The 23,301-nt window shown below is 43.9% G+C and overlaps 2 long non-coding RNA genes across 3 annotated transcripts in view; both read left to right on the top strand.

The window, feature by feature from the left end:
* The first annotated feature begins 4,227 nt into the window (after positions 1-4,227).
* LOC135330373 (uncharacterized) lies at positions 4,228-6,241 on the top strand. The gene is made up of 2 exons (XR_010392361.1): positions 4,228-4,295; positions 5,631-6,241. It is a non-coding gene; the product is annotated as an uncharacterized LOC135330373 (long non-coding RNA).
* Positions 6,242-21,142: 14,901 nt separating this feature from the next.
* Positions 21,143-23,301, top strand: part of LOC112991339 (uncharacterized) — a 33,919-nt gene continuing 31,760 nt past the window's right edge. For both annotated transcript variants that reach the window (XR_003261277.2, XR_003261278.2), the window contains exon 1: positions 21,143-22,189. This is a non-coding gene — a long non-coding RNA (uncharacterized LOC112991339). The remainder of the gene's footprint in view (positions 22,190-23,301) is intronic.

Raw genomic sequence — 23,301 nt, forward strand, 5'->3', positions numbered from 1 at the left:
CTGCAGTGTGTACACGCCCTCCAACCCCAATGAAGGTTCACATTCAAGCTCAAGTTCACATTTAAGTCAGTATAAAAAATGATGTGGTCCAGGGTCCATGAATCCATGTTGCATGTGCTGGACCACACTTACCTCCCCACTCTTCTGATGGACTGGGAGCTAGAAGATGTGCTTTTCTCTGGAGCTATGAAAACACATCACAAAATCTGCTTCTTTTGTATTCCAAGTAATTTTACTTTGCAAGGAAAAACACCCTAAGCTCTTGAAAAACAACTGCCACAACAACAACAAAAAACAAAAAAAATGAATAACACCCAAACAAGTTTATATTCTCACATCCCTGCTAGGATGTTCCAAATATAACCACAAAACACAGTTCTTAAGCCCATATTTATTACTATACAAATCTAGTTTAAAAACAGCTCTACAGGGGTTTGTGTTTAGCTGTAGCACTAGATCAGAGTAAAAAGGACATCTTGTTCCAGATAAAACTGTAATGCTGCACTGACCTCCAGTGGAATTTGAAGAAATACTTCAATTGCAGAGGCTTCTTGCAGTCCTCTGGAGCCAAAACCTGCTCTATTTTAAAGCTTTATTGGGGGTATCAAATGCCTATGGGAATCAGAGAACTTATAGCAGGTTACTGCATACTTAGGCTAAAGATATTAAAAGACTATACAGCGGGGTTTTTGAAATAACGTTTCCAATCTAAATCTAGCCTCAGGAAATTTAAATTTAAATATGCCTGTATTAAACAAAGCTTTCCAAAATCAATTGGATTGAGGGGGGTGTAATTGATCCAAGACAATGTGTGGATTTTTCCCCCACTTTTCTATTGCAGAGAAGGAAAAAAAAAGGTTAATTTTGGTTTGCCCATAAAAAAACCTCATGATATTTCAGTTTGGTCACCGAACCAAGGAACTCTAATGACAGTAGCTACGTGACATTTCCTCTCTGCACTTAGTAGCTTTTCAAGGTCAGGCAGAGGTGATCAAACAGCCCAGTGCCGCTTCTCAATCTGTATGTGAATGACTGATTGCCCTGATCAGATATTTGAGTAGCACTAGGTGACATTCTGTGTCCTTTGATGTCCTGATCAAAGAAAAAAGAAGTACATAATATGCCCAAGATATTCTCCAGAGTGCCCTAATTTAACAGTGCCAAGGTCAGCTGAAGGAAAACGTGGCATCTTTCTGCTGGCAGCGTGTAGCCGTGTTATCACGGAGAGGCTCCGCGTCCATCGTGCTAGGAGCTGCATGCACCCAAAATGAAAGAGCTGTCGCTGGCACAAACAGCTCACGCTCTGAGTATTAGGAAATCAGTTCAGCTTCGCTTTTAAAAACAGCCTTTTCTGAAAAAGGTCCCTTTCCCCTGAAACAGCTAGAGGGCCCTTCCAAGTTGTTCAGGAGTTTTCTCTGAAGAGCAATTAGAGAACTATTGTTCAAAGTGTGCTCAACAAGGAGGCAAGGAGGACTTCAAAGAAAAGAGGCAGAGATGGATGAAGCCACTCGAGAACCAAGCGGGGGAGTCAGACAGACGAGGGGGCCTAAAAGGAGAAGGAGAAAAAGAGAAAGGAAGACAGTGCACTGAGGGTTTTTTTTTAAAAAACGAGGTGAAAATATTTCCAATCGAAATTTTCAAATTGAACTGAAACAAAGCATTTTGGCTTTGGGTTATTTAACCTTTTTAAAAGCCCTTCATTCCCACTGTTCGTTAACCTTAGGCCAAATTTTAAAGGAGAATTGCAGTTGAACGAGTTGAAGAGTTTGATTTCCAAAATGTCCTCTGAGCTTAGGCCTCCTAGGTCCTTCAGGGTGTTTGCTCTGTGCCCTCTGCGCACGCTATGTGTGACAAGAAGTAAGACTCAGGTGTGCAAGAGGCAGAAAGGTGCTGCATCCTTCACCCTCTACCCCCCCTCAAAGCAGCAAGATTTTGTTTGCACATAGGATCACGTAATTCAGCATTTTCAAAAATCCCACTCACTTTGCATGCCCTAGTCAGACTATAATTCATCTGCGGCAGACACCATTGTGTTATGTGTTCATACATCACATACATTACAGCGGGATACGGCACCATAAATCGCATTCCTGATTACTTCTCCATGACTAACACACCAGTGTGCAAGATGTATGTCTATACAATCACAAAAGTCCACACAAATGAGGAAAGGCCAAAATTCCCTTGCTGCAGTGGCAGAAGAGGAGCCGTATTTCCTTGTTCTGCTTCTGAGAACACACTGAACTGCATTTGTTGATATCTTAAAGCAAAAAGCAATCAGACACAAACCTTTCTTGAGAAGACTGACAGCAAGGAAAATTTCAGCCCAAGTGGTTAAAATCTGGCAAAACTCTAATCGACTAACGACAATGTTCTTATAATGGGAGGTGTCAGGCAATTTTAATAAGCATAATTGCCACTTCTCTGGATAATATATTGTGAATGCGATTCAAAATATATGCCAAACTCTATTTAAAAACATAGTTGTTCTGGTTTTGCGGAAGACACCGATCCGATGTCTTCTGCCCATAATGGAATCTTCAGGGGATTTTTCCCCCCCACTGTTATACAAGCAATAAAAATTACATATGAGATTTCTTGATATTAAAATATCACTGAGCAAAAGAGTAATGCACAGCAGGGTGCAAAGATATTGTTTATGTAATATATTGCTTGCTTACCGGGACTTTTTTGTTCAACAGGCAGTTTTTGTTATTGCAATAGGGTCGGCCCAGCAGTGGCTTTTCACAGAAATCTTTCCCGTGCGGGCAGAGCGTTCTGAAACACCTTCTCTTTCACTTTGGGTAGAAAAACGGCTGTATTAGAAAGGCCCCGTCGCTAGGTAAAGTCCTGCTGAATACTGTAAAAGGGAGGTACCTGTGAATGTCTTTGGAAGCTGCCAAGTTTTAATGCCTGTGGTGTATTATTTCCTTGGGAATGAATGAAAAATGTCAGTTAGGGAAGCAAGGAAATGGGATCTTAAAAAAAGAAAGGAAAGGAAAACAAAAGAAGAAAAAGACTTAATTTACCATCTAATGACGATTCTTTGTGAAACTCCAGGGACACATAATTTCTGACTGAAGCCAGAAATGCATAAGCAACGTCTCTTGGGGTTAAGACTTACCTCCGCGCAGAGCTGTGGAGCAGGGTAGAAGCAATCCACCTGTTTTGAGACCCAGCACCGTTTTGGGGAGACTCGGGTGCCGAGTTTGTTTCTTTGCATGGTCAATAGCATGGCTTCGTTCAGGGCTTTGCTTCTCCCCCAGCTGTGCGTGCAGCACCCACCGCGCTGGGGCTGCTGGTCTCGGGAGGGAGCAGGAATCAAAGGCATGGCTTCGACTTCTCCCTGTTTTCCCAAAAGGAGAAATGTTCCTGTTTTTCCTCTGTGGCCATTCTTTTAGCTTCTAGTTTCACGCTAATTGTAATGCAGTGAGCGTAGCAGTTTTGTATAATCTATCATATCTTAATTAAAAGGTCTGCAACTTTCATTTGGACTTTGTTCATTTTGTTTTAGCATTACCAAACCAAAGTGATTGGACATTATTGAAAAAACATGTCTAGATGGCATTGAACCAAGACTCCTGACAAAAATGCTGGCAGAAAACTTCAGGAGTGTGACTGTTCATCATGCTTTGCAACAGTTATTTATTTCAAAATGTCAGAATTTTCCACAGACCAGAAATTCCAGTTCCTTTCTGTCTCTATTATAAAGTACCTCACACTACACCCAAACGCGCGAGTGCCGAGTCTGTAGGAATGCATAGATCAGCAAGACATGTCAAGAACCATTGAAAGGATAAACAAAGTTGCTCAAATAATTCTTACAAAGCAGGAAAATATGGATATAATTTTATAAAATTATTTACTGAGTGTCGAACAATGAGACGAGCCCTCCAGCCCAAGTTTATAACATCTCAATTATGCAAACTCTGGATTCATTATCCCCACTTTGATGTCATACTGCATAAAAGTATATTGCAGTGTAGCTCTTCCTACCACATATATCATGCAGCATTACTTATTAGTTCACTGTGGAAAAACTGCATTTTTTTTGGTAGAAACTCAACATGTCAATTAGAAGGACATAAGCAGGCTGTGAAAATGCAGCAGAAAACCAAGTTAGATAAATATTTTCTCCCTTCCTCAAAAGAGATGTCAATTTTTGGAAAATAATTTTTCATTTGCTTTAGTTCATTAAAATCCAAACTGTGTTTTCTTCTAGTGGCCCACTTATCTCTGTTGGATTGGGTTATAGAACAGTGTTCTCCATCAGTTCCTGGTCTTCAAACCCAAGGGTGAGGTTTTTTAAGAAATCTGTTGTTAAAGGTTTGGTGTTGCTGCAGAGCTAGCTGGATGGTATTCGTACAATCTGTGTTATGTGGTGGGACGGGATTATCAGAACAGCCCTTTGCAGCCTTAAGAGCGCTTCTGGGAACTGGCAGAAGTGCTCACAGCCGTGGTGACCTGCAGGAAGGCAGCAAAGACTATTCGTAGAAATGAAATTTCACATGCATTCACATCAGAAATCTAATTCAAAGGATTAGATCACCCAGCCAGGGAGCTAAAACAATATCCTGCCACATAGGACCAATCAAGAACAATCAGCGCAGCTCTGAATTTTGTGACTGCCTATAACAAACTGCCCATAACAAGCCGCAGACCCAGCCAGGAACTTCAGATAACAAATGAATTTGAGCAAATCTCAGCAACAGTTCCTGGACAACTTGCGAACAGAGAGAGGAAACTAAATTAATCAGATAAATGATTTGCTCAGCTCTGGTAGAAAATGTCAAACACTTCAAAACTAACCTTTTGGCAGTGGGATTGCTCTTCCCGGATCTATTTAAGATTTCTGCCTTTTGCATTTGTCAACAGAGCCAGGAAGCAAGTGTATTTCAATAAGGGCAAGGTGCCATTCTTAACACGTGAATGCAGATGCTCTAAGTACCTTGAGCAAGCGTGCAAACACCGCTGTACAGGCAGTACTGGCTAGAAAGCCAGATACTATTTCCTGGGCTAACAGGAAAATCTTGCAAGTTAGCCTGTAGCTAGCTGTGAGTGGAATATTTCCTTTGGAAGGGATTTTTCACCCAAAAGCTTTGATTGCTGTTTTACTAAGGGATATTTCAATGGAGTTTATCTGTTCTATGGAAATACTATTTTTTTTATTTAAAAAAAAATAGATACAAAGCTAGATTTTTTTGGCTGGAAGTTAGAATGTTTTTATCCTGCAAGGTTACTACGGTGCCTAGAGGAGCGACAGACAGCTCAGCTGGCGTGTGTTACCTTTCCCATCCGTAGCGGGGCTCCCCAGTCAAACCACAGCTCCCGTGCTGCATGGTGCCATGGGCCCCAGGGTACCCTGCCACCCTCTGTAGCCCTATAGGACACGTCACCCATCCAGAGATTCTCTTTCTGTTGGTGGTTCCCATTTTCCCCTAGAGCCCAAGCACACTTGCTATGAACCACCATAGCAACACTTCCACCTGCAGCAATTATGGCTTTCAGCCAAAAAGCGACTACAACAAAAAAACCCTCAGTATTGACAAATTCATTCTAAAGAAAAGCTGGTTTACAAGAGAAGAAGTATTCATTAGTACAGAGTCATTGCGTATCTTGCTTCATTGCAGACGTCGTAATGCCCACAGGGCAGTACCGCTCCCTTGGCAGAGAATCATCCTCCTTCCTCCCAGAGCGAGCGAGGGCCGGGAGCACGTGCTCAGTTTTACGCACATGCTGAAGTTGCACTGAAGTAAGTGCTTTGCTGACTCAGAGCATCGATTCTTGCTCGCACGGTACATAGCCTTTTACTGCTGTCTGCGCGGAGGTGGATTCGCCAGGACCACAGGTGAGGAGACCTCGTTACACGCTGCACACTGCCAGGTCTGCACGGTATTGATTACTCATAGGTATGTTTGGAGTGGAGTTGTCTCCGTACTAGTTGAAGTACAGGGTGTTCAGTGTTTATTGTGCTCTTAACAAAGTCTGTTATCAGCAAGTTTGAAGTTTGTTGCTATCTTCTAGCGTCTTAGACTAATCACAGTAATGAAGGCATTGAACAGAGCCCTTCTCAGGTGGCATTTACCATTGTTTGCTGCAGATAACATAAAGCTTTCTGATTACAGTCGGCTTTTATCACTTCAGAGCAAATCTACTCCACTGAAATGTGCTAATAAAACCCACGGAAGCAACAAACTGGAAAGAAGTGTTACAGCAATAAAGGAACATGAGGGAAAATGTACAGCTTTTGCCGCTGTTATCATTTTCAATTTATTAAGATCTAACCATTTTTGTAATATGGAGCTATTGCTGGGGGTTAATTTAATCTTCTCTAATACCAGGCTCAGGTCAGTTTTCAGTGTCAATTTAGATGTAATGCATATTCCTAAGCTAGAATCAGAGAAACACCCCCCATGGCCCCATGGCCATATGCTTTCAACAATCCAAGTGTAAATGTCCAGCACTTTACATGTCCATTTTATGAGATTAGCTCCAGCTCTTAAACACACAAGTCCCAATAAAAATGTGTGGTGTTGTGGCTCCAAGGACAGAATGGGCTACTTGCTGCAATCGAGAAGCACTGAGTTATGACCTGTAGCAATCCATTCGCCTGCTGCCTACGCTCCTCTCCGCCAACCATCTCATATTTATCCAGTGCCTTCCACTGCAAAGGGTCCCAGGAGCAGATTAGAAGACTGCTGGGCTGGATCCTGAGATCTTCATTCAATCTCTGCTGAAGACAGCAGTTGTTTCATGTGTATAAGGGCAATGTAGAACCCACTGTAGATTTCATGCTGCCATCGGGGAGGCTGAAGGCAGCAGCCAGCCCAGTACCTGACCTAAAATACAGACAAGGGAAAAGTGGATCCAAATATCTGGGGCAAGACATTAGTGGGACAATCGACATCTTCCGTCTGCACACAGGAGACAGGATGATGACTATTAAAACCTCATCCTTAAAATCATACAATGTAAATATCATCAAACTCAGTTTATCTGTTTTGCATGAGATAAGCTGAACTGGCTAGGATTTCAGTATGTGTCTTTCTGATCAAGTTATCCCTTGCAAATCAAGGACATCAAGCCTCTTTCCATATCCCGCCTCCCTGATGGATACCCTCTTTAATTCGGTCCTGCTGTTCTATGACCTCTTTTGTTGTTGTCCTTAATGAAAGAATCAGCTCCTACTTTTTCTCTTTTGATGTGTTTCCATGTAGCTAGTGCTTTCATCTCATAATAGGAGTTAGAGTAGAAAATCATGTTACTAGAATACTATACTGCCTTCCTTGGAGCCTTGTAGGCCTCTAGATTTCATCAAAAGTTATACAACCCTCATGGGTAGAGACTGCACACACTTGGACCAGCTAACATCTACATGCCTGTCGTGAGGGAGATGTCTCAGAACCTACCAGGGGTGAGACAAGTGAGTGACAAATTCAGTGCCTCCTCCTGACCCATAATGACCTCCTGTCTCTATTTTTCCAGTCATCTCTTTCGTTCATGCAGAGGGGATGCCTTAAAGAAGGGGAACAGGCTGGGCATTAAAAAGGAGACCGTGGATCTCATAGAGGTATAGGAATGACAGAGAGAGCACGTCTCTCAAGACATTCGGGGGGCTTAAGAAGAGGACTGAGAAAGAAGAGCTGGGTAGTAGGAAACACCAAGCCCAGGGACTTGGCCTGTCGAAGTGCTGCCCTGTGTGACTGCCGATATTCAAAGGACAGAGTGCTCATGCTGTCCCAGTCCTTATCCAGTCCTCACCCTGCCTGTGTCCAAGTACCTCAGAAACTTCAGTATGCTCAGCCTGACATAACTTCCTCTCTCTTTCCTTAAGGAGCATATGGAGAAATTGAATCCTCAAAGGATCCAGTGATTTAACCAAAGCACATAAGACCCAAGGGGCAGAAACTGAGTCTAAAGGATTCCCATTCTTCTCTTACTCTCTCAGGACTCTGATGGGAGCCTCAAATGTGAAGCCGAGCATATCAGAGCTACTAAGTGGAAGGGTAACATATCTTCAGTATTTTGTCAAAATCCTTGCTCAGAGATCACAAGAGGTTCTGCTGCCTCGGAAAGAGGCCATGCAAGATCTAGCAGGCAATTAATGAGACTTTGAAGTCAGAAGGTAAATGAGGTGCCAGCAGAGAGGCTCCGTGATCCAAAGAGAGCTTGGTGTGAATGAGAAGGCTGGCTGCAGGATTGCACAAGAGCAGGGAGCAACTAAAGGTATGCTACTTCCTCGCCCCCTCCCTCACCACCACAGCTCCCAAAGCAAGCAGCTATGGCCCCGTATTATTTAATCCCAGGAAATGTTGTGAGAAGCGGTTTGTATGGCTAGTGTGATAGCAAATAACGCACTGTGCAGGGCTGAATGGAATCACATTGGATTGTATTACACTGAAGTATGGTGAGGAAAATACCAATCATCCATGAATCGCAATGACTGAGGCCGAGAGCGACCACAGAACGGCAGAGACTCTGCAAGCCCTGCCTCTGAGGTTTTGTGCCTTGTTCAGAGCACACTAAAAGCCACTGCTTGTTGCTGAATCAAGATTTCCTCTTAAGCCAGATATGGACTTAATTAACTCACTCTCAACATTTGTGTTACCAAACAGAGGCCAGGAAGGCGCACAGGGACTGGGCACAGTCAGCTGAGCAGATAGGGCAAAAGTGTCCCTTCACTCTTGTACCCTCTGAGCTCCCCAGCACAGAGTGTTTCAGGAGTTGCATTGTGAGCAACTAATGAGATTAATGCAAATGTGTATGCTGAGTTATACAACATATATATGCCCTTCACACAATGACGGACACCTTCTGCTGCAGTTTATTTCTCTAGCAATCATCAGTAGCACTAATAATAATTAAATCTCAGAGGCTGTGATGAATAATACATAGCAGCTTCTGTCAGCAAAACAAAAACACTTTAAAAGGTTTTCTCCTAAGCTAACTTCAGTGCTTATTTTTTGGAGTGATTTATTTTTTTTTAACGTATTAGGCACCTTTAAAGTTTGTAGTCTTGAAACATAGATAGTATTGAGTCATTGATGCAAAAAAATCCTGGAAACAGTTTAAAGAAACCCAGAGCCACTAAGCTGATCATTTTATTTGCATGTAAGCAGCAGAGAAGAGCAGCAGACACAGTTCAAGCTGAAATAATGGACAGGAACATAAGGGGCTGCTGGGAGATTGAATAAAGCAGGAGATTGAATCCTTCTATCTGACCTTGGACAGATTGCTTAGGGGTGAAATTAATTTTTTCCCAAAGTTAGGCATCCAGTCTAGGCTAATCATCTAGGCTTCACAACAGCCAAGGGAGAGGACAGCACCAGAGAACAGTTCCTTCCAGCTTGGGTAGATACCCGGGACAGGCTTGGTGGCACTCGGTGACTGAGGTTAGGTGAAGTGATTGTAGGCCTTTGTTCTCCTGGGCCAGTGTTACCCACTTCAGCATCTACAGGCATCAGTCAGGATCATGTATCCGCTGTCTGGCACAAGCCCTACTGCAGTGGCAGTCCCACAAGCAAATAAAAGTCTTTTTGCCAAGATAGCATCCCCTGTTCCTGGAACTGCAAATGACACTGTGTTCCTTCTTACTGCTGCATTTGCAGAGCTGCAGGAGAAAAATGACCATGTCGAATGTCCCTAGTTACACCATCGTGTAATAATTGGGTCACTCGCACAGGCCTCCAAAGAACCATCACTTACAAAGTGGCCCTGTAATGCAGTCATTACTCAAGGACTAGAGTATCTGATGGCTGAGCCTGTGGTAGATCTGGCCCTGAAAGAGCGTGAGCATCTGTACCCCAACTGCACAGGTCACTCAGGCATTGCAAAATCCTGTGGAAATGTGCGTGGTACAGTTGGATTCGCTGAGATTTAAATACCTTGTCTCTAGTATGCAATATAGGTAGGTACTGTGGGATGTAAGACACCTGGTAAATGAAGAGGTGAAAATGCTTGCCCATATTTTCTTTTCAAGCACTGGAAGGGTTAACGTATTGCATAGCTTTGTTGCGTGTGGATGTGCTACTATTTCACAAGTTGAAATTAGCTTGGTTCTCATAAGCCACTAGATTCAAGTCCTGTGAGGGTGACAGGTCTTGTCCTGTGGTATGCACCAGTACCAACCAGCAAAAGATCGACAGACAACGTTCAGAAATGGTTGGTTTCCTCCCTGGACTGGAGCTGCACCCTGCAGAAGACAGCAATGCCATTCAGATCACCATGGATGGATTTGGAGCTGGCAGCAAACGAATTTCCAAAATTCATGGCCTTAAATAACATATTCAGAAACCTCTGAGAAGAGGAAAGGTAGTGGCGAAAGAGTGGCTAGCATGAGTCCTGATGCCAAAGAACAGCAAAATAAAGATAAATCTTTAGATTCAAGAAATTCAAAATTCAAGAAAATGATCAGAACCAGTGAGACCCAGCTCATAACTTCCACCACAGAAAGGCCAGTTCCAAGATGGGGATGGTACACATTGGCAGGCCTCAACAGCACTCACAGGTCTCCACTGCTTACTCAACCACACCGAAACTCTAAACCAGACTTCTTTGATGGCATTACACTAGCAGGGCATTTCACAGAACGTCAGCCAAAAGAAAACATTAATGTGAATCTGATCTGAAGAGCAGAGCAAGGAGAATTTTGTTTCTCTGATAGTAGCTCAGACAATGGAACAGCCTACCAAAAGCAGCAATAGGAGCAACTAGTTTAATCAGTATAATCAGATATCACAGGGATAAGCTCAAGATAAATAACCCGATACCACAGCTACGAGCACAGCATGAATAACGCAATACCCTAGCAATGAGCTCAACATAAATAACCCAATACCACGGCAGTGAGCTCAGTATAAATAATCTAGTACCATGGTGATTAGCTTAGCATGAACACCGCGATACCACAGCAATTAGCCTGGCATAAATAACCCAAAATCCCGGCAATCAGCATGGCATGAATAATTGTATCCCATACCAACAAGCACGGCATAAATAAGGCAGAGAGAAGACAGGCAGAAAAGCAGTGAGATGTGTTTATTAATACAGTTAGAGTTTTATACAGCAATATCAAGCTTTGGAGCACTCCCCAGTTCCTTCTTGTGACGATGCCTGCATGCCAGCTAAATTAACCCCTGCAGCCACCCTTAAAACCAGATCTGTAGGCCATGCACGGCATCTTTCTGGAGTGAAGGAAAACCAGTGGAGGAAATGAGGCGGCTTTTAGGAACCAGTAGTAAAGGGAGGTCTTTCCAGGTGTGAACTATAGTCTTGAAGAGAGGAGGAAAAGGTAGAAACTCAGCCTAGGTAGAGGCCTCCTATTTACATTTATCTACATAAATAAGGAGGGCTCAAGAGCTTCTGGAGTTTCCACTAAACAGGGAGCGTGGAGTGACCTAACTTGGGTGTTTTAGAGGAGGTGGGATGAACCCAGGCCTGCAGGCGGTATTCTCAAAAGTGCTCGCTACTTTTCCAGTTCTGCTCCCAGCAAAGTCAACAGCAGTGCAACTAAAGGACCCCGATGAGAGCCATCGCACCAGAGCTGAGCACGCTTGAGATATTGCAACCCAACAGCATCAGTGCTGCTCTCTGAAGAGAGGGATGCAGCACTACGCAAGGGAGCAAGGGGAGGTAAAGCAGAGGTGGAAAGCAGCTGGGGCTGGGGCTGGCATCGCCTGCTCAGCAAGTTTTCAGCCCGTTCATGAACCAAGTTAGGAAGCTCAGGTCTTTCTTCGGGGGCGGGGGGGGTCTGTACTGCAGTAGTGCCACAAATTCTGCTGGCACTGCCAAGTCCTCCTCTGATTATGAATTTGGCAGTGTTACCACCAGGAGTCCATTTAATGTATGAATGCTCAATTTATATGTGAGTCACAAATACATCTTTTTATGCACTCTTAAATACCAGAAGCATAATTACTAAGGTCAATATATAATGTTTATTTCCTTTATAATAGACATTATAATTTCACTTTAGGGAAAAGAAACTGTATGCATAAAAATAATGACAAATATTAAAGTCACCCAAATAATGGAACCAGATCACTCTACTAATCCTAAATTTAAATGCATTAACGATCCCTGTAACATTAAAGGTCTGATAAGCCAAATTAGGTTTCTTGTAAGCATAATTAATCTTCTTTTTCAATGAAGATATTACAAGGGAGTTAATTTGAATCCCAAAGGCATTTCTAAAATTGAATTATATAGATAAAGCAAATATTTGACCTTTTACTGATAATTACTATAAAAAATCAACATGCAAATGAAGCTTATGAAAACCTCTCTTGAAAATGGTATTGGGGTAATGAAATCCTCTATAGCCAAAATAAGAATTTACTGACTTAAAAGACAGCTGGCCCCTACCCTCATTTATAATTTGGGAGCACTAAATTACAATAGTGGGGCCTGTGTTTATTAACAAATAATTGAATGGAGTAAGACATAGATGATGATGTCAATTGCACAGATTATCTGATTTTATTCATAGGTCACTAAATTTAAAAGACTGCTAGTTTTGGTTCACCTTCTCTTCTGAAATGATTTTTCCAGGCATTAAATGATGGTAACATTTATTGATTTAAATTACCCTCTGATTGGATGGTGCTTTTTCATACCACTGAAGCAGGATATTTTTTAAGAAATTTCCATTTGATTCAGTGAAAACTGCACTCACTCTTTGTCACAAACTGTATCTCCTAAAATCTCACCCAGCTGGAGACTTGCTGCCGGACTGGTTTAGGCAGGATTCAGGCTGGACAGGGAGAAGTGACAACGGGACTTCATTGGGCAGCAGCAGAGAACAAGCATGGAGCTTCTCACGGCAGGGTCACTAGTGTTGGCCAAAGTTTTTATTAGCTGCAAAAAGAAAGTACAAGAATGGCTCTTTGGTCATTAAAGGACAAGTTGATAACAGCTGGGTTAGAATCAAACCTCAGTGTCACCAGTAAAACCAGTAAGCTTCCTATTCACCAACTTTTTGGCACTTGGAAAGCCCAGGAAGTAAAGGGAAATCTTCCCCAAACTTAAAGTTGCTCCATTCAGCCCAAATTTGAGCTCAGCAAAACGCTGGAATGGAACTAAATCTTGCACTGTAACTATTCTGCACCTGTTTTGCTGCTAAATTAAGGACTTCAGTCTCCAGAGCTATCAATCCAGGACCTCTCACAAGCAGAAAATTCACTTTAAAAATGTATAAAGAGAGAGAAATGCTTCACTGACCCTGGCCGCACACGAGCGCAAGACAATGCATATTGTGATGAGCGTGGAAGCATTTCCAGCTGATGCTGAGGTGTGTTGCGACGAAACCACTCCAAAGCGAGGCCAGCCCATTCGGGCTGCGTGCGCGGTGGGTAAACAAGCCGCTCTTCCCGAGGCCAACAAAATGAATTTTACAGCTCGAACAGTAAGTGGTGTTACATCAAGGGAAAAGAGTGGTTGCGGAGCCGTGACTCCCAGAGTCTATTTCCAGCTGTGCCACTGATTCATCAGGCAGCTCTGAGTCACTTCGATGTTCCGTTTCTCTGAGTTTCTCTGATCATTACAAATGTTCTGGTAATTTGGCCCCTCCTTGATTTTTATTGTTGTTGAGTCAACACAAGCACCCAGCGAGACTCTCCTGGAGCTCTCAGCATAGATGCTGCTCTGCTGACATGGCATTTGCTGTGAGTTTCTTTATATTTCCAGAAGAGCAGCTAGGCTGAACTGGTTGCTTTTACAAAACTTTGCCTCCAGACATATCCTCTTTATGCTTGTGTGGCTCTAAGAGCCTGATCCCTGCTCAGAAACTGCAGGCGCTAATGTAATACCAGCAGAAACATTTCCGAAAAGGTCAGCGCGCTTTGAGAGTCTGAGTGCCATCTTCAAACTTTTTGAACAGTTCAGTGTTAGGATTGAGTTATCATGAAATTCAAAGGAGCGGGTGAAGCTCATGTAGATAGACCTCAGCTGTCTTTAAACTAGCAAGCTTAGGCGCCCGCAGCAGGCTACCCAGCACAGCGTGGTTTTCAGCACAGGCTCTAAAAGCCCCCTATACCCTTGCAGCAGCTTCACGTTGCCTCTGTCACACTGCTGTCAGTACCAAACAGGCTACCGGTAGCAAGCCGAGAGACGTCGCAAACACGCTGGGATGGGAGGTTAGCCATGCTATCAAGCACTTCAGGGTCTGGGAGCCAACAAGGCTCCTCAGTCATTTAGGCTCTCTTGAAACGTGCACCTAGGAATACATAATTACCTGCTCTTGCTCGGATCTGGGTCTGACTTAAGTAGCGTTGTTGGAAGACGCTCTCCACTACCACTTTTAATCTGTTCAAGGTCATCGGAAGCCTGCAGAGAAGGCATCATTCCGTCATCAAGAGACTTTTCTGAAACGACATTCGACAGTCTATTCTATCTCAGGCCCCTAGCCTTTAGATATAATTGCTTTATTAAATGTCACAAATGCTCATTTGACTTAGATGGTGTCTCTTGCTCTCTCTCAAAAAGAGAGAATGTTAATTTAGACACAGAAAATGGCCCATTTGCTGTTGAATTCAAAGCAAATACCCTGCCTCTGACTCTAAACACAGCCTCTTCTGCTGGAGTGTTTGCAGTGAGGGACATTTAAATGGCCTGAAACAAAGTCATTTTCTTTGTCATTATTACACTGGAGTTTTCTATCTCTCTGATTAGATTAGAATTGAATCTGGTTGAAAGAAATTGAATTTGTACATTTCCCTAATCATACAATCTTCAAACACTGAACTTTCTAGTACCAATTAGTCTGTCCTGATCGGAACGAACCTTCAGAGATGTCCCTATTGATGGGAACAAGGAATGAAAAGCTGTTGATGAAAGTGATGATCGATTGATAAACTGCCACCTGCATAAATACTTTCATGCTCTTCTTTTCAGATGATTGCTTTTGTGGCATCTTCAGAGCTCCTCTGAAGTTGGTCACTACTGAAAAACACACTGCTCCACTCTACTGCTCTACCCTACTGTGGAGAAAATCCACATCCTTCAGTCTCATGGTCATGCTGGGCACAGACTTGCTGTGCATAATATCCCTAGCTAGCCCGGGGGTTGAATCTGGGTATTTTCTGCTGGCCAGTCTGGGCAGTAGGAATCTTGCTTAGCATGCTGGGTTTTGTAAATCCCTTTTGCAAGCAGCTAACTGTCCCCATGGCTTGTGTACCTCCCAGTGCTTCATCCAGGATTCTCCTGGACTCTTACATTTAAGCACTGCAATACACATTTGTTACAACACTTCTTTTCTGGACTTAGACCATGGTTTCCATCTGTCTGTATTTCCAGCCTGAAAAAAAACAATTTTTTGTGCCCCCATGTATGCCAGTTGTCTGTTTAGGCTGGGAGCTCTTTGCAGTAGGAATGATCTCAAATTTCAGATGTATACAGTGGCTAGCAAAAATACGTCAGCGAAGTTTTGGAAGACACAGCCAGCTAAAGATGACAAGGGCAATTCAGTCATGTGTCACCCCACAAGAAACAGTGGTTACACGTGTCCACGTATGTGAACAGTCAGCAACACGCATGATAAAAACTATCTTGAAAGGCCTTTACTCGGTCTGTAGCCATCACCAGCTGTGACTGCACAACTGTGGGCGTCCTCCAGAGCAGGAGAAGGGACCGGGGAGGGCTGATGAAAGGAGCAGAGGGAAAACTGCAAGATTGTTAGAGATTAGGGAGTTATCGATGGGAAGTTAATGGCAAGTATTCAAGGCAAAGGAGATGGTTTCTGACAGCCAACCAGAGTTAAATGACTGCTGAAGTGACATTAAATTAAGCTGGTTTTGACACAGATACATTTACCTCTATGTAAGCAGAGAATCACCTCTCTGGGGCAGGGTTTTTTTTCAAGTGAAGAGTGGAGACATTAAGACAGTTTTAGTGACTGCTCAAATGGAATGTGTTTTTATATCGAGAAGGGTTGTTTCAAGGAAACATCTATCAAAAGGGAAAAGAAAAGAGTTCAGTAAGCAGAAGCACTGTTAGATCAGAACCTGAGAGATGAAGTGCAGGATCATTGTTAGTGGAAGAGTAGAAATAAAATAGGAGAACTTCAACTTTGAAACATTTGGCTTCATTACTTTTCATTTCATAAACAATCAGAAGTGCCTCAGGTCATCTTCACACAGTTCCCCCCCCACACACACACATTTTAAGGATTATTCCACCAGGGCAACCTCAACACTAGCTCACATTTGTGCTGCCTCGTAAACCTCCCTGTAGATGTGAAGGCTGTATCTCAACTGTGTTTATCACCCTGCATCTTCTGTTTGCAAAACACTCCTGTGACATACTGTGGGAAAATTATTCAAGGGTCTCCTTTACCCAGCCATGAGATGTAGCCCTGTCTGGTCTGCCTCTTTGGCAGTGTATACAGTATTAAAAAAAAAAAAAAAAAAAAAAAAAAAAAAAAAAAGTTGTTCCGAGTAAAATCAGCAGTTAGAATCAACAGAAAGAGGGAAAGGCATTTCAAGGGGGTGACTCAGCATGAGATATGTCCAAGATAGGAGCACTAAATGGAAATGCCTCTGTCTCTACAGACTGTAGAGGAGCCTGGATGACTGGCATAGCAGTAGATGGCAAAAATCAGGTGAGATGGGTCCATTCAAAGTGGCTAATGACAGCGTCCTTTCCAGATGGCTTGCAGCCATGAAAGTCTATGAAATTAGAGTCTGAGTGAGATCAGTGAGAGTGGTGAACACCCTCTAGCTGTACAGCTCATGGAGGACAAGCGGCCCTTGGGGCAAAGCAGGGGGGCATGGGCTTCGTAATAACTCAGAGGGCAGAGAAGGAGCCTCTGCTCCTCAAGGAAGTCCCAGCGCAGCCTTGCACGATGGCTCAGGTCTGCCTGGAGACTGCTAACACAGAACACACCAGAGCATCCAGCAGCTTTCTGCTGGTGAGCCGGGACTCACCATCATGCTGCAGGATCCTCCTGCAGGTTTTGCACAGAGGATCAAAGTTTCCAGCATCTGCTCTGGTTGATGCAGCAATGCAGTGTTCAGGCACCAAGAGGGAGTTTTGCCCGGCTTTCTGTGAAATGGCTTCTCATGCTCCATGTCCGTCCTGTCCTTTCTTGGCGGGGACGTGACGGTACCCTCCTAAGGGAAGGTGAGGATAGCCTGTCCCATGTTGGGCCTCGGTCATGTCTCTGCCTTGAGGCAAATGATCCCCATGAAGAGCACTCAGAGATGACATCCCCTCATAAGAAAATTACTGTGACATTCATTTTTACCATCCAACGATGGCTTTTCAGAGGCTCCATCTTGGAAGGTAATGAGTGCCCAGCCATAGCCAGTGGCTAAGGAAGTTATTTTGTGCCATCTGTTGGCAGTAGTTATTTCATCTTTAACTGTGCATTCACATCCCTGTGTCTGATAACAATGGCTGCTGTGGAAATATGCAGAGTTTCTTGAATAATAAATGGTCCCTTAACAACCCTCTGCTCAGTTTTAGAAACCAGAAACCCCCTGATCTACTGTTGTCAGCTTTCGAAAATCTGGTACCTACCAACACGTTCAACATCCTCCTGAATAATGATAATTCATCTGTGTTCACTTCACTAAACTATCATATTTTATGGAAGGAGTTAATTAAATGGTGATTTGCACTTCCGCTGAACATTAAACATTTAATGCAGATGCTCCAGTCATTGCCTGAGCTCTAAACTGGGAAATGGCTTCAAAACTTCATATTTCCTTAAAAAGTTTAATGATGCTAGATCAGGCTATTTGCATACGTACATATACAGGCATATTTTATACCAGCGTTTATTGCAAACAAAACCAGCTTTCTTCTTACCATGTCTTCCAGAATATAAGGCGGGACCTACAGATTGCAGCTGAAGGGTTCTCTCTGGATGATTTGCCCCAGCCGCCATTAAATTAATGGGCTCATTAATGAGAGATTTTCTAGGAAGGCATTAGAAAGGAACAGTTATCTACAGCAGGTCGCCTCTCCTACAATTCAGAAGAAATTAATTGGTAATAAATTAAGAATTCTAAAAATTAATTCTTGTACAGCAGGAGTGGGGCTTATATACATTGCCTTTAGCAGAAGTGTCACACAGTAAATCCTTTCACAAAGTAAATAATTGTTGGGGTGGGGGAGGAAGAAGAAATTCATATTAATGTGCATTGGAGGGGATGCCACAGAGGTGAAATGTAAGGCAGCCTTTGGAGGGTGTGCAGTGAATGTTCTTTCTTTCTGAAATATGAATCTTTGTAGGAGGTAGTAACATAAAACACGAGATACTGCTGGGTGTCTTCCATCCTTCATGCTCTGGGTGGCCCTGATAAATTACGCTGCTCTTGTCCAAATGGTCCTGTCTGCGTAACAGGTCACACTGAGGGTCAGGATTTTGCTTGCTAAGCAAATGGATGACAGTCAAACCTTATCTGGGTTTGTTTATGCAGGACTGCAATCGTTGTTTTTCTTCCCTATCCCCCCCTCCAAAAAAAACAAAAAAAACCCAAAAAACTCCACATGCATAACCTTATAAATGCTTCAATTTTGGAATGGAATGAATGGAAGTGGAATTGTTTTTCTAATTTTCTTTTTCATTCTTGCAGTTTCTTGTGAGGAAGAGGTGGGGAGGGATTGGCGATTTCAGTTTGTCTTCAAAGACAAATACGTTTCATTTTCTCCATTCACCATAATCATTTTAAAAAGTAAAAGGTAAAATTTTGCTTTAAGTTGTTCCATTTATACTACTGGAGCTTGTAATTGCCAAATTGCTTGGGTGTTTCCTGCCCAAATTTGCCCAACCTCAGTTTGAAATATAAGAAGCTCTGATTTATCATTCTACCCCAGGATTTTCAGATCTAAACCTCCTTCAGCTACTGCACAATAATCTCTCTCTCTCTCTCAAAAAAAAACAAAAAGCTTAAATCAGTTATTGTTGCATATAATAAATGCACTTAGAGTACCAGCTATGCTTTAATGTACATTAATTTTAGATTTGCTGGCCCTTTTCCAACTAAGCCTGTCTAGAATTTTTTCAGACTATGAAAAATTATTCACAGATATGCCATGCATTAACTTAGTAAATGAATATAGGTTTGAATTCAATTTGTTTTAGCAAACTACTGTTATAAAGAGTCTAGTGTAGCATGAATTATTATCCAGATTTATGCTTAGCATCTGACAAAACACTACGCTACTTTTTCAAGTATCCGCTAATTCCGAATGGAGGCGGAACCGTGCCATTCCTGGGTGGCAGTTCTCAATGCCAGCTTCGTACTTCATCACATTTTTAACTCAGTGCTGTTCCTGCCACTGATATCTCCCACTTCCAGGTGCTTCAGCACAGGCAGGATTTATTCAGAGACTGATCGGTACTGGCTAGTTGGTTTGGATGGAGGTAAGTGACTTCCAGTGTCCAGTGTACTCATGGGCAAATTTTCCTCCACTCCTCCCCTTCCCACACCAGTGTCAGGGCAAAGGGCCTGATCCCAGGTGATGCCGAGCACACAGAAATCTCTGTAAAGGCACAGCATTTCTCCAAATAAAACGCTCCGCGGCTTTTCAGCTGGGGGAATTGGCCAGCTCCGGCTCTGGGATGGCGTACAGGTATTGTGTCAGACTGGACCACGACAGCGGACTACCTCGAACGACACAGGGAGGAGCAAGGGAAGAGATGGATACTCCCCGGCCTTCAGGGAGGGTAGGAGAGAGCGATACAACAGCTTCCTCATTTCCAGGGAAGTTATTCAGTGCTAAAAATTATTGTGTCTTACCAGACCCTTCCTCCACAACAGGCAACAAAAGGAAAATGCCTGAGGAGGAAGATGGCCCCTTCTCAGCTGGGGGCATGCTGCTGCCCCGTCGCCTCACAGTGAGACCCAGCAGTCTGGGACCATCCTAAATCCAGGCAGGCTTAGCTGAACTTTGCTTCGAAAGTAGAGTTTTATCCTGTTATATGCGCATCTGCCTGGTAAAATCTATGCCTGAATGTGAGTTTTAAGCTCTCCCAAATTAGGACTGGGTGTGTCAGATGCAGGGATGGGGACAGGGTTGCCATCCATACCCAGCTTTGGAAGGAGTGACGAGGCTCTTAGACACATCTTTGCCACATGAAGAGCAAGCATGTGACATGAGATGCCAGAAGGATTTTGTAAAATGATGACTAAGGTCCATATCCCATTCCAGAGTTCAAGCTGTACGAGCAAAACTGGTTTACTATCCTACCTGTCCTGGCACTTAGGTAGTAGAAGACAGGCTTCACGGTTAACAGCTTCAATCCCTGTTTGTGACCCATGAAGAGGACAGAAGTAGCCTTACAATAAAGTTGTACTCAGGCCCTATACATGAGCCCATACCTTCATCTCCAGAGATAAGCCAGACAGCAGCGTAACACAACTCATGCACCATTCGCACCATTAAACTGCTCCTACAGTGGGCCTGACATCTGATTAAACATTCGCCAGGCTCAGCTCCAGCCTGGCTCTGGAAAGAAGCCACCAGCACATCACCCCAGCACTGCAAGATTTACAAGGAGCAGATGAAGTCTAGTCCTACAATAGTTCATTATAATTAACAAAGCTGGAATTGCACTGGGCTTTGAGCTGTATATCAATGCTAAATATCTCATTACCAGTGTAAAATATTTATGTCTCATGGTCTTTATCACAAATGCAGGCTCGCAGTTAGTGTGGCCTGGTCCAGAAGATGAATTCCAAGGAGAAAATGAACTGCTTGGATTAAAAGGCTGGCAGCCCCACAGGATAAAATTCCTTACTGCACGTGACCTCAGTGATGGAGTCAGAAAAGACAGCAATGAATGCACAGCCTGGGGCTGCAGAGTTATGGCCCACGTAGGAGAGCAATCTCCACTTTTCCCCTTTGCTGTCTCCTAAGGGCCAGATCAATCCCGGGACTGGCACAGTTGACGGCAGTTTGTGTTTTTACTTTAGCGAGGGCTGACAAGCGCTCCTGGGTGCAGCTCAGGCTGCGGCAGCAGTGGCTCGTGCACATGCGTCTGGGAGTCTGAAGACTTTGTCGCAGCACAGCCTGCTCTGCCTCCCACAGCCGCAGCACGGTTCAGGGGACTTCCAGGTAGTGGAGAAATGGGGCTGGGAAATGGGACCGAATCACTTTTTCCCCAGCTAGAGAGAACTGCGGGGGGGGGGGGGGGGGGGGTTGCTGCAGCGGGGAGTTTCAGTCTTTTCCCTTTGGTTCTCCATTCGTTTCTCCGCTGGGAAGGATGCATCTTTGAGAGCACGGCTTTTGCTGGTCACATCAGCACCCCACGTTCTCATCTCAGACTAGAGCAAGACTTTAGAAGCACTGCTGCCATATGTAAGGGAGAGAGAAAAGCTAACTTTTGTTATTCTTTTTAATCTATTCATCAGGGAGCCAGGGTCAAGTCCTGGGCAAAGGCTCTAACACATTTGTGTTGGCTCAGCTGTGCTTCACTGAGGACTTTTAAATAATTTTGGGGTGTCAGTACTCACTGGGGACTTGGAGGAGCTGCTTCTCTCCCTGCTGCAGGCTGTCTGTGATCTTAGCAAGTGTCTTCGCCTTGACTCAGCACCCCTCCTGCGAATGGAGGCTAATGAACCTCCTTTTCCCTCCCTGCAGCCTGGCCATCGGCTGAGCAGGTACTGCCTTGTGCTCTGCATATGTTCAGCAAAAAGAGCAGGCGAGCCCTGATCTCCACCGGGACCTCTGCGCTCCGCCGTAGTATGAATAACAATTTTCCTCTCTACTGCCTGTTACTCTAAATTTTTAACAGCCTGCGTCTGGGAAGCTCGAGCACGAAGGCTGAGCCACTCCAGAGACCCAGTGCCAGTGTAGTCTGCAGCAGGGAGCCCCTGTCCCTCCCCTCGCCCATCCACCCGGCAGGCAGAGCCAGGGTTGGTTTCACGCTGTCCCTGGTCCCCTCGAGCCTGCAGGTCCCTGGGCACCTTGCAAACTTCGTGGCTGAGCCGGTGGCCTCACGGGACACTAAGTGAGCTCCACGCGCTGTCTGGGAAGCTGCCAAGGAGCAGGATCAGCAGAAACTCCAGACTCGTGTAGCCATATTGACATCTGCTAGTGGGCACAACGGCGGCATGAGCCAAGGTGGCACCTGCCGACACGGAGGATGGAAGAGACCAGCCGAAGGGACCTAACGCCGCTATGACGTCCTGAGAAGGAGGAGGGCAGGGCGAATGGATGGCTTTGCCCAGACAAGCTTCCAAAAGTAAGTCGCTACACTGTTCACCTCAGCTGCATTTTCATTTGCAAAAGCCAGTAGAGCTGTTGCCAATGTACTCCTGAAAATGGGGCAGTTATTTAAATTCCAATTAGCAGGTGAACGGTTTTTGATAGAGGGAAGCAGGGAGCATGGAGGAACGTTTTGTATACTTATGACGTTTATTTGTATACTTATGACATTTATTTGGGAGATTAGCACCTCCTAGTAAATAGGTATTAACTAAAATCTCTCTGAATTATGCTCCTAATTACTATTTCATTTACAGCGGTGTTGTATTTATTACAATAAGCTTCTTGTGTATTTACTGTATTATATACTGGAGTGAGACTCAGGATGCTGAATGTATGTGCTAAATACAAAGGCTAATAAGTATTACAATAAGTATAACTGCAAAACCCTTGATAGGAATCAAGTCATTTTATTCAAACCTTGGAACTTTTCTCCTGCATTAAATACAAGAAATATTTTAGGCACTCACTTGCAGTCCCATCTTTTCATGGGCTGCTCAGTCCCCTTGGCTTATTATTTCTTTCTCTCATTTTCTAGCCTCTTGCACCAAATGCCAATCCTAACATTTTTTTTTTTTTTTTTTTTTGACCATTAATCTTTCTCTGTTGGAGGTACGGTTAGAAGTTAGATTGCCCCGTGCTTCTGCTGCAAGTCCTGGAGGACAGCTTTGCCGCTCTTATGTGAGGTGGAGATTTCCTTCCATTGTCTGCCGGCTCACGTAGGCTGTATTAACCCACGGTTCTGGTTTTGGTCACTGGTTTTATGGTGGTGAAATCCTCCAAAGGGGCCTGAGATACAGCTCTGCTTGGAGGTCTAGCTCTAAGCAGCCCGTTCCACATTTCGTGCTACAACACCTTCCCCCGTTACACCAAGCTCACGGAACACAGACAGCTATGGATTGTAGTCAGATGCTTGTGCTTTTACTGTTTCTCATAAACATATAAAGCTTGTCTTGAGAAGACTAACAAAGGAAAGCAGACTGAAGCCAGGACACGTCTCCTCAACAGGTGATAGAAATGTTAATCAGGAGGATGTAACTAATTTCCCATAATCCTGGGTGAAGTACTTGGAGGCAATTAGGAAGCAAA

The sequence above is a fragment of the Dromaius novaehollandiae genome, chromosome 20, assembly GCF_036370855.1.
Source record: "Dromaius novaehollandiae isolate bDroNov1 chromosome 20, bDroNov1.hap1, whole genome shotgun sequence".
Taxonomy (NCBI): domain Eukaryota; kingdom Metazoa; phylum Chordata; class Aves; order Casuariiformes; family Dromaiidae; genus Dromaius; species Dromaius novaehollandiae.